A 10,958-nucleotide genomic window follows, 5' to 3' on the forward strand; every position below is an offset into this window, starting at 1 on the left:
GCTGAGTGCATCAGCCACCTTATTAGTGACGTCAGACTTATGCTTCAGTGTGAAATGGAAACGTTGTATATAAGCTACCCACCTAGCACGCATCCTGTTAATGCTAACTTAACTGTTGATGTGCTTCAATGCCTGATGATCTATATATAATACAAACTCCCTCTGAATCAAGTAGTGCTCCTAATGCTTAAGTGTCCATACTACAGCAAAGAACTCCAGTTCATAGGCCGACCATTTACTTCAAGCTTCACAAACTTTCTCACTAAATAATGCTACTAGTCTGTTGTCTGGTGAAAGAATAGCGCCTATCCCGATCACAAATGCATCACACTCCACCTAAAACACCTTATCAAAGTTGGGCAATGTCGAAACTGGAGCTGTGCTCAACTTCTCCTTGATTAGGGCAAAGCTATGTTCTGCCTCCTTTTCCCATGAGAACCTCCCCTTCTTCAGACACTCAATGATATGGGCTACTACGCTACTAATGTTAGGATTAGTGCCCTTAAATCCTATTATATGATGCTATGTATGACATTATATATAACTTAATGTTGTGTTTAATAAAGTTGTTTTATTATTATCTAAAAATAATAGTAACATGAATATTAGGACATTATCATATAGTCCATGAGATGCATAGTATGTGATTTATGTGATTTAGTCACAGAAGATATAAATCACAAGTTCTTTGTAAACTCAGAATTTTAGTTCGTAGTCGGTGATGAAATTGGGCATTTCATCTGCAAAGACTATAACATATCAACTAAGATGATTTGTCTTGATCATGGAAATGGAGATTTCTAGTTGCTATATTGATATCTCTTAAGAGTTAAGACATATTGAACTGAACCGCTGTGAGATTTCTTATTCTTCTAACGACTGTCAAATGAATAATAAATCTCACGATTTCTATTTACATGAACTCTTAATCTTGAGAGGATAATGGACCTGATCATGAAGTGTAGGCTGCTTTGATATATCAAGAATGAGATCTAAAGTAATAGTCAAAACCTCAGTATGTTGGGCAATCACACTTAGTGTTGATGGAACATATATTCTTAAGATGGAATTCATAGTCTCTTAACAGAGATACAAAATATTCCCTTGAGATAAGTTTAATGAGTTTGTTATTCAGAGAGTTAGGCCTAATCACTTTGGTAAGAAGTTACTAAAGTATATTTATGAAATTGGATTCATAAATACATGATGAATAACTTTAAAGGATTAAACTGGGTACTCAAGGATAAGATGTAGTAATTTACAAAGTGGTAGTCTACATTCATAATTTTGTGTTACTACGAATATTTTATGAAGGGGTTGCATGTACAATAAAGTCTTGGGATATAATTTATTAATAAGGCCTAGAGTGCAATTATATTTATATAGTGGTATAAAATATAATTAATGGTAACTTTGAACTTGTCAAGAGTTGATAGAAAAGCCTAAGGCCCATTGGAGCTAGTGTCTTATTGGTCTCTTTTGGTCCCACTCCAAACCACACACTTAAGCCCAATTGGAAAGGCCTAAAAGGCTAGCCCAATTAGATACAAAGGGAGAAATATACAAAATTTTTAGGATGAAGAGATAATAACACTATTGTGAAATCGTGTGTATGTGAGTGTTATACACTTTGACATTCTCCCTTTGAAAACTGATTAAGAAACCACACATCTTGGGTGTTAGTGGAAGTGGAGTGAAGATTGAAAGTGTTCCCAAGTGCTTCTAATCTTCAGTTTTGAAATTCACCGCTCTAAGGTACACTCTCTTGTTCTCAAATTCTGAAACTTACATAGTACATGTTAACTTTTATGAATGAAATAGATCCGTTATTTTTCTACTACGTAAGTTTTGTATGCGATACAAACAGGTTATTTATCCATCAAATCAATCTCGAACAAACCTTTGATAGAAGGTTGCTAGCCCATGGAAGCTTCGCACATCACTCACTGTCTTTGGAGTTGGCCATTCTTTGATTGCACGAACCTTCTCCTCATCAACATGAATCCCATCCACGGTAACCACATACTCTAACAACAGCAACTTATTGGTCAAGAAACTGCACTTCTTCAAGTTGATATACAACCCATTGGCCTACAACACCGCTAATACTTATCGCACATGATTATAGTGGATTTCCTCTGTCTTACTATAAATCAGGATATTGTCAAAATAAACCCCCCGAAATTCACGAGGGGTTTCCTTGAATCCACAAGGAGAAGAAAACTGAAATCCTCTAGAGAAATAATTTGACAAAAGTCTGTGTTTATTGATAATAGTTTCATTTTGCCTCCAATAGCTACAAAACATATAAATACTGAGAAGAAAATGTCTAAAACCCTAATTCGCACTACTAACCTTAAGGGTCATCCCAAAACAGACAGGATCTTGGAAAAACAAATATTACCATATATAGAAAAAACACTGTTTTCAGGGCCTTAATTAAGGAATTCGCCTAAATTTTGGCGACAATCATGGTATCATGAATCTGGATCAAAGTGTCATTTCCCTTCAATCTATCAAATTTCATGCAATTCGGACACTGTCACCCCAATAGCCTTTATTGACACCCCCCTTTGATCTTGCGTTATGACTTCCTGCGCCCCTGTTGCTCCAAGAAGGCATGTATTTTCTGTTCTACATCATATATTTATGGTTTGCAATCATAAGGTTGAAATGCAAATAGTCTCTGGATCATCTTCATTTTAGGACTAGATTTAATTTTTATCAATTTAACAGAAATTATGTTTCAAGAAATAATGAATCCTAATTGATTTTAAATAAAATCATTATTCAAGTTTTGGATTTATTAACTACCGAACCCTTGTAATATTGATCCATTTAAAAACAAATGAAGATCATCATGTTCTATTTGGAGAGTAGTATCTTGACATTATTGTATTATAATGTTAAAAACAAACAAACATGGATATCATATGCTAACAAGTAAGAATATCATATGGTCATAATAACAATGAACATATCTCATAGTATCATTTGATGATGCTTATTTTGGGGAAAACAAGTATCAGCAAAAGATTTCATGCTTCTATCTCTAATATTTGTCATAGTTGACAAAGATGATTTATTATTATTATTATTATTATTATTATTATTATTATTATTTATGGAAAAGCAACTAACTTTATTGAGAATGAAAGGCAATAAGTACATCATGGAGAAAATCTTGTTCTAAAAAATAAAGATTTTCTTCAATTCAAATAGAGAAATCAACAATGTTGAAGGTATGTTTTAGCTAACAAATGAGTAGAGCAATTGCCTTGTCTACATACATGGAAGATCTCTAACTGCTGGAATTCATACATAAAGGATAATATACCATAAACAATTGATGCAACTGAAGAAGGAGATGGAGATTATTCACGCAAATCCATGGAAATAATGAGAAAGCTACCTTCTAAGATAAAATAAAGAATACCCATATTCTTAGCAAATTGGAAGCCGGCTTTTGCTTCCATATCAAGAGCCCCAAGCGGTGACTTCATTTCTTTTGCTAAGAGCACCTATTACTCTTCCTTCCTCATCTCGAATAATAACACCCATCCCAGCTCCCTTGTCGTTTGGAAAGATGATTTAATTATTGGATAGAACACACATGGTAACTATAAGTATGGCATGGCATCTCCAAAGTACATCACACAATGTCCAATTTAATTTGCTACTAGACACGAGCCAATATTTCCTTGATAACTGCTGAAATCACTTGCCAATCCCCCAAGCGATCTAGACACCAAAAAAGAAAAAACCTATGAGTATGCTAATACTTTTACAAATATACTGAATCATTTTTTTTTTTTTTTTTTTGCCCAAAAGCTGCAAATATATTGCTTGGCAAGGAAAAAAAATATAAGGAAAAATCATTTTTCTTACATGCAAGATATGTGTGTGCTAGTAATATTAATTAAGCATGTTGTATTAGATATGAATTATTACAAGTAGAATTGTTGGGTTCCAAAAGTTTAGGTTTAAATATATTAGACCTTCAATTTGTAATGTTGGCAAACCATGATCAAAACATTTACTCTTGTTTTAGACTTGCTCAAAGTATGTTTAAGTTGTAAAGTTGGAATCGAGTGTTTTGTAAGATTTACTGTGTAAATCTGCCTAGCTTGATCGAACGAAAATTAGAATCGATCGATTGAAGCTCGTGCAAATTGTTTTTCTACAGAATTTTCCAACTCAGCCCAAGCCCATTTTACGTGTAGGGTTTTATGTTTTGCCCTAGGTATAAAATGGAAAACCCTAGCCATGTTTTAAGGTGGCGCTTTATGTTGTGTGTGTGAATCTTTTGTGAGATCTAAAGGTGTTTGCCTTCACATACACTCAAGGTTATCAAGATCTAGATTGATGTCAAGCGCTTGGTGATCAATTCAGTTGCAGATTTAAGAGCTTAAAGATATATAAGTGGGAGTGCTTGTGCTTGCTGAGAATCCAAGAATGAAGTAGTCTGTGAACTCGGAGCTGTCACGTGGTTGTGGTAGTAAGTTTCCTACTCGAGGTAGCAATAGGATGTTAGTGGTCTAAGTCGCTATTATGTAAACTTCAATTCTTTCATAGTGAATTCAGTTTACCTTGAGGATAGCTAGGTTAAATCCTCCCCAGGTTTTTTACCGACTTGGTTTTCCTAGGTTATCATATTATTGTGTTCTTTATTTTCCGCACTTTATAATGATATGATTTATATGTGTTAACCTAAATCTGCATAATTTACCTAAGTTAATCACTTGGCTAATTAACTAGGTTAATCTGGTTGTGTTTTAAGGGGTCTAAAAACCGTACAAGAATTTTGCAAGGTCAAAGGTAGAGATCGAGATACCGGTCAAAAGTTGAAGGATATAAGATGCTAGTGATCAACAGTGTGAGTCCTATTCAGCAAAAAAAAAATGAGTCCAACCTGGCGATCAAAGGCTTATTGGAGAATTTTTTGTCACCAATGTTCTGGCAATCAAGCGTCTGCTATAGCTAGCAGTCAGCCATGCCTATTGTAAAAAATTTCAAAGGTAATGGAACTTTTTTTTTCTTGATAAAAAAGATGTAACTTTATTAAGACAAAAATAAAAATAATACATCTTGAGCCAGAGCTGACTCAATTATACTAGGACATTTCTCTATCCAAATTACATAGCTAACAACATTCTTAGCATATAGAGCCAAGATGTGTGCTAACCAGCTGCTTTGTCTTTTGACATATGATATTAATTTCTACTCGTCTAAACTCCTGAAACTTCTGGCAAATCCCCTCAATAATATTACTTATTGCAATTGGTGGCTCACTTACACCATTCAAAGCATCAGCCACAATCTGGGAGTCACACTTTACAATTTCTTCCTGTATACTTACATCCTAGTAAAAAATAACACCTTCTCTCATTAATGTTGATGGAGCAATCTTTTCTAGCTCTTAGTTGGCTGGTGTGGAGGCTGTTATTTGAGATAATGAGAGAAGAGTAACGATAGCCAACTAAGAGCTAGAAAAGATTGCTTAATCAACATTAAGCTTATACCATGGAGATCGTGGAGCTTCCCATTGGGCACAGACCAAATCCACCGACGAAGTGACACTAAAGTTGGCTATCTGAAATTCATCGAGTAGAAATCTAGCCTTGTGAAGAATTGCCCCATTGACCTGACTCAATTTACCTTGACAAACTTCATTCTGATCATACCATATACTCCATGCCACCATGATAACAAGCTCCAAAATTTCTTCCCCCAGTTATTGCTCAAATTTTAAGTGCCACAAGAGATTGATAAATTAGGGGAATATCCTCCCATGAGTATCAAATGGAATTCCAGTGAGTTTCACACTTCTCAATCTTTTTTGCAATCCTAGAGGATATGGTCACTACTTTTCAGCTCACAACCAAACACTACACATTGGGGAACCTCATAATCATCCTACGATATAAGTTATCCATTGTCAGTAGTATGTTTTTACTAGCTCTCCAATCAAATGACATGACCTTGTTTGGAATATAAAGCTGCCACAAATTTTTCCAAAATTTTTTCTGATTTTGCACCGATGAACCCCCAGCAAATCCAAAACTCCCTAATGCCACCACCAATCTGTATGCACTCTTGATCGTGAAATTCCCCTATAATGAGTACACCCATACCATCCGGTCAGCAGACAATCTCGTACTTAAGGGAATACTCAATGTACATGCAAGTTAGATTTGTAAAACTCATGTGGGAAGTGTGTGAGCTATCTAACAGTACATTTTGATGAAAAAGCTTAAAACAATAAAAATGGAAGCTTTAATACCATGGTGTCGAGAGAAAAATAAAGTAACGTAAGGAAAGTAAAGATGACAATGGTATGTACATGGAAAACCCTTTGAAAGGGAGAAAAACCACGAGTGAGCAAGGATCAATACCCCTTGCTCTGTCAAGCTTTGTACTATGTAACAATGGAGGTTTTCCTTGTATATTGGTGTCGTTCTCACTAAAGGAAGGACCTTTTCCTTATCTTGCTTCCTTACAAACTTTCTACCATTTTCTCTATTATTCCCTCTTGGTTCTTTTCCTAATAGTCCAGCAACATGTTCCTCTTAGAGTCCAAGAAATGTTGTTGGGTACAGGACAGATGTCACATTATGATTCCCCCATTTGAACCCTAATATAGTTGATGTACTATGTAGTGACTCGAGGAGAGAGAATGAGCACGATGAGGTCAGTATAGCAATGTGAAAGGTGACCCTTCCACTACGTGGGGAGCAAACTTTGGACAAGGAAAGGGACATCAGGAGGATTGAGAGCAATGCACGTGTCCCCAACAGTGGTCCAGCACAAGCATAACCAATGGGAGGGAAGGATCCCATGCCTCTGACCAAAGGGAGTTACTATCTCCCTTTTGTGAGTGCTGGGTGTCCATGTCAAGTGCAAATCTCACTTTCTCCAAGATGATCACACCATTGGCATGGATCAGAGATCCCTTATCCCAACCAACCTTTCTTTTCCTTGCTTACAGCCATTCCATGTGTAGGGTCCAGATCCAGCCATGTCAACATTCTCCCATGCTTTGGATAGTGTACAATACACTCAATATGGCCGAAGCATCATCTGGTGAAAAAAAAATTTAATCATTGCTGAATTCTAGGCTCAAGTATAAGGGTTAATGAGAAGTGATACCATCACATCCAATGGAACATCCACAGGTCTAGAGGTAGCAGTAAAGGTAGATGGTTATGTAACCATTTATCCTTCAAGATATTAAGAGAAAGCTCGTTACCCACATGCCATCTATACCCCTTTTGAACAATGACTGTGCTGCCATGATACTTCTCCATGCATAGGAGGGGTGGCTTCCCATCTCTACAAATAAAAAATCACCAATGAGCTTTGAAGACTATAAACCAGTGAATTTGTAGCAGTTTGTAGGCACCAGCCTTGTTTAGCCAACAACGCTAAATTGAAGGCCTTTAAATCGCAAAAACCCAAACCACCTTCCTCCTTCAACATACACATCTTCTCCCAACTAAGCCACGCCATTTTATTCTTGTCAATAGCTCGTCCCCACCAAAATGTATGCACCATGCTAATCATCTCATCACAAAGATTGTTAGGAAGCTTAAACACACTCATGGTATATGTTGGCACTGCCTAAGCAACAGTCTTAATCAAAATTTCCTTCCCAACATTGGAAGGAAATTTTTCTAAGTGCCAACATTGTGTACAGAGAAAGAATTAAAGAAAAAGATCTTTCTACCTTCATTTTTCTAGTTTTTTTCTCCAACTTTTTCTTTTAATCCTCATTTAGGTTTGTTTATGCTTATTAAGCATAAATTGGTAGAATAATATTTTTCTATAATACTTTCTAAGGTGTAGTTGGTACTTGCAATGGTGGACCCAGGATTTTAGGTCAGGGACCAAGATTAAAAAACAATATTGAAAATCAAATTAATTAAGAAAATATGAATTGATATTAATAATAAAAAAAAACAAATAAATAAGCAACTATGTGCTAGTGTAATTGTCATACACAATTTATTATAAAATGTAAACTTTAATTTATTTTTTCACATCTAGTCCATTTTGCTCAACTACCCGCAACATTTTTTAATATTTCAAAACGAATGCATGATTTCTTCATCATTAAAATAAAGAAAAATAATAATCAATCCATAGTTGATAATAGTCAAGTCAATAGATTAACCTAATTACACAAAATTTAAACATTTAATTGAGAAATTAAATCACAAATGCCTTGAATGCTTTTTAAACATTATGCAAAATTCATCCTTTTTTTCATCTTCGAAGTAGTTAAAATCATATATATTGTATTAAAGTGAGAGAAAGTTCAATCAAGAATCAAATTAAATTCTAATCACACTACAATTTGGCACCAAGTGTCCTTCTAATTGCCCCACTAATTTGATACCAAAGTGTCTTTTGATTTTAAATGAAATTCAATTGTGCCAACTTTCATTCTATCTATTTTGTGGCAAGTGTATTTACCAGCAGTAGATTCATGAATTTAAACACCTTGTTTTAAAATATCATGAATCTAAACTTAAAAAATCTATAAAAACAATCAATTAAAAATATATTACACCTCTATGTAAAACTTTTGAATGTATATACTTTTTAAACTATTTTAAATTCGTCTTAATTTACTTCTAATCCATTATATTTAAATTAAATCTCATTTGAAGTCACCTCTAATCCATTTGAATCTAATTTAAAGTTTCTTACAAAATCTAATTATTAATTTAAGTGTATATTTCAATAAAAAAGTATACCATATTTTAAAAAAATTTTGTTTATATATTATTTGAGAAATGTATGCAAATAATAAATTTAGACGAAGACACTATTTTAGCTTCTATATTTTAGAGTCACGGTCAATTTAGTCCATATATTTTGTTAACAATCAATTTGATCCTTCTTATTTTCTACTTGCAATCAATTTAGTTCAAACTGTTAACTCGCTAACAGAAAATACTTACATAACTAATGGTGTGCACAGTTAGCACACATGTGACTAATAAAATGATTAAAAAAATTAATTGCTATCAAAACTGCCATGTTAGAAATTTAAAAAACAAAAAAAAAAATTTGAAAGTTTGAATTTAAGAAAAAATTTCCAGCTATTCTTGCACTTTCTTAGCCATCAAACACAGCCTAAAAACACAAAATCAAACTCTTTTCCTTAAATTCAAACTTTCATATTTTTTTGAGTTGACAGCAACCTTGGTTTTGGGGGAAAAAATGTTTTATAGGAGGCAAAGGCCCTAAAATAAGTACATAGAAGTGATAGAACTATAGAAGTAGAAATTTTTTTTTTTTTTTTTTTAAGTACTATAGAAGCAGTAGTTGAGAAGTATACTAGACTAGCTAGTACAAGTTTTTTTATTATGATTAGGTGATAGATGGGCCCCACGACCGGCGAATGCTTGTTAGTCTTGTCAGTTGTCATTTTTTTTATGAATGAACCAATTCCACATTCCTACAGCAACGCTTAAAATAAAAAATAATTGGTTTGGTGTGACGTTTTTTTTTTCAATTTTTTTTTTATATGTGTGACAACTGACAAGCTAACGTAGCGTCACAAGTAAGATTTTTTTTTCAATTTTTTTTTTTTTTTTTTATGTGTGACAACTGACCAGCTAACGTAGCGTCACAAGTCAGAGTTAGTTTGTCCTTTGTTTCAGGAGGAAAATAGCAGTTTAATGTAATATAATAATAATTATTAGATTTTGTTGAGGTGTGTCCTAAGGTCACACAATAATAAATTATTTTTAAAAATATTTTTTCAAAAATTAAAAACATATTTACAATTTTTTCAATTCTCGAAAAAATGTTTTTAAAAATAAAAAGCTTAATGTGTGTTTTTAAGACACACATTAACCGGACCAATAATTATTTTAAAAAGTTGACTTTTTTGTATTAGAACTAAAAAATGGTAAACAAGAACCAACATACTCTCCAAATTAGTTAGTAAAAAAAAATTTAATTTTTTTTTATTAGATATGAATTTTAAAAATTTAACCATTAATTTTAATATTCTTTATGTTTTTAATATCCTTATCAAATTTTATTCAAATTCAATATTATTTAGTACTATACTATTCAATCAATAATCTTTTTTTTTATGTCACAAAATTTGAATTTAAATATTTGATTAATGACATAAAAATTAAATTTTGATTTTTTTGAAATTTTGTAAATATAAAAAATAGAATAAAAACATATAATTTACCGATTAAATTTGTTAAATTTAAATACAATAAAAACATAAACAAAAATAGTTTTAAGTGATTTCTATCCAAACTTTTCTTAAGGTCTGTTTGGGATCACCTTATTTTGTTAAAATTGAAAACTTTTTTTTTTCAAAGTACTATAGATAAATGTAAAAGTTAGCTAAAATAGTACAATAAAACTTATGAATAGTACCAAAAAATACAATATAATTTATAAATAATAACAAAAATAAACTAAATAATAAAATAAGTTGGCAAAAATAATTTTGCCAAACAAACATTTATTAAAGTCATTTATTCAAGATATAAAAGACTTTACCCACCCGCATAACAAGGCTGACTTGTTCAGTGTTCACATGCGGTAGTCGGTTCTTTGCACACGGTGTGTGTGTGTGTGTGTGTGTGGCACTTTATAAATGATAACTTTCTCTCCGCGAAACATTAAACGTGCAACTATAATATTACGATATATTAAATGTGGTTTCCTTCCTTTCTCAACCGTGGGTATTCTAAGAATCTAAAGTCTAAACTACCAGTTTCTTCTAACAAGACTTCCCAACTCACATCTATCTACCTTCCAATCAAATATTAATACTACTCAACAAACCAGCAATACAAAAATTCAGTTGCACCTGACCAGTCACTTGGTGATCCGTATTACTCTTAATCACGTGTACAAGTACTCAGTGCATTAGACCCAAGACTCTTCAGTGTTCACATGTACGTACATATATATCG

This window comes from Castanea sativa, chromosome 1 (genome assembly GCF_040712315.1).
Source record: "Castanea sativa cultivar Marrone di Chiusa Pesio chromosome 1, ASM4071231v1".
Classification (NCBI taxonomy): Eukaryota; Viridiplantae; Streptophyta; class Magnoliopsida; order Fagales; family Fagaceae; genus Castanea; species Castanea sativa.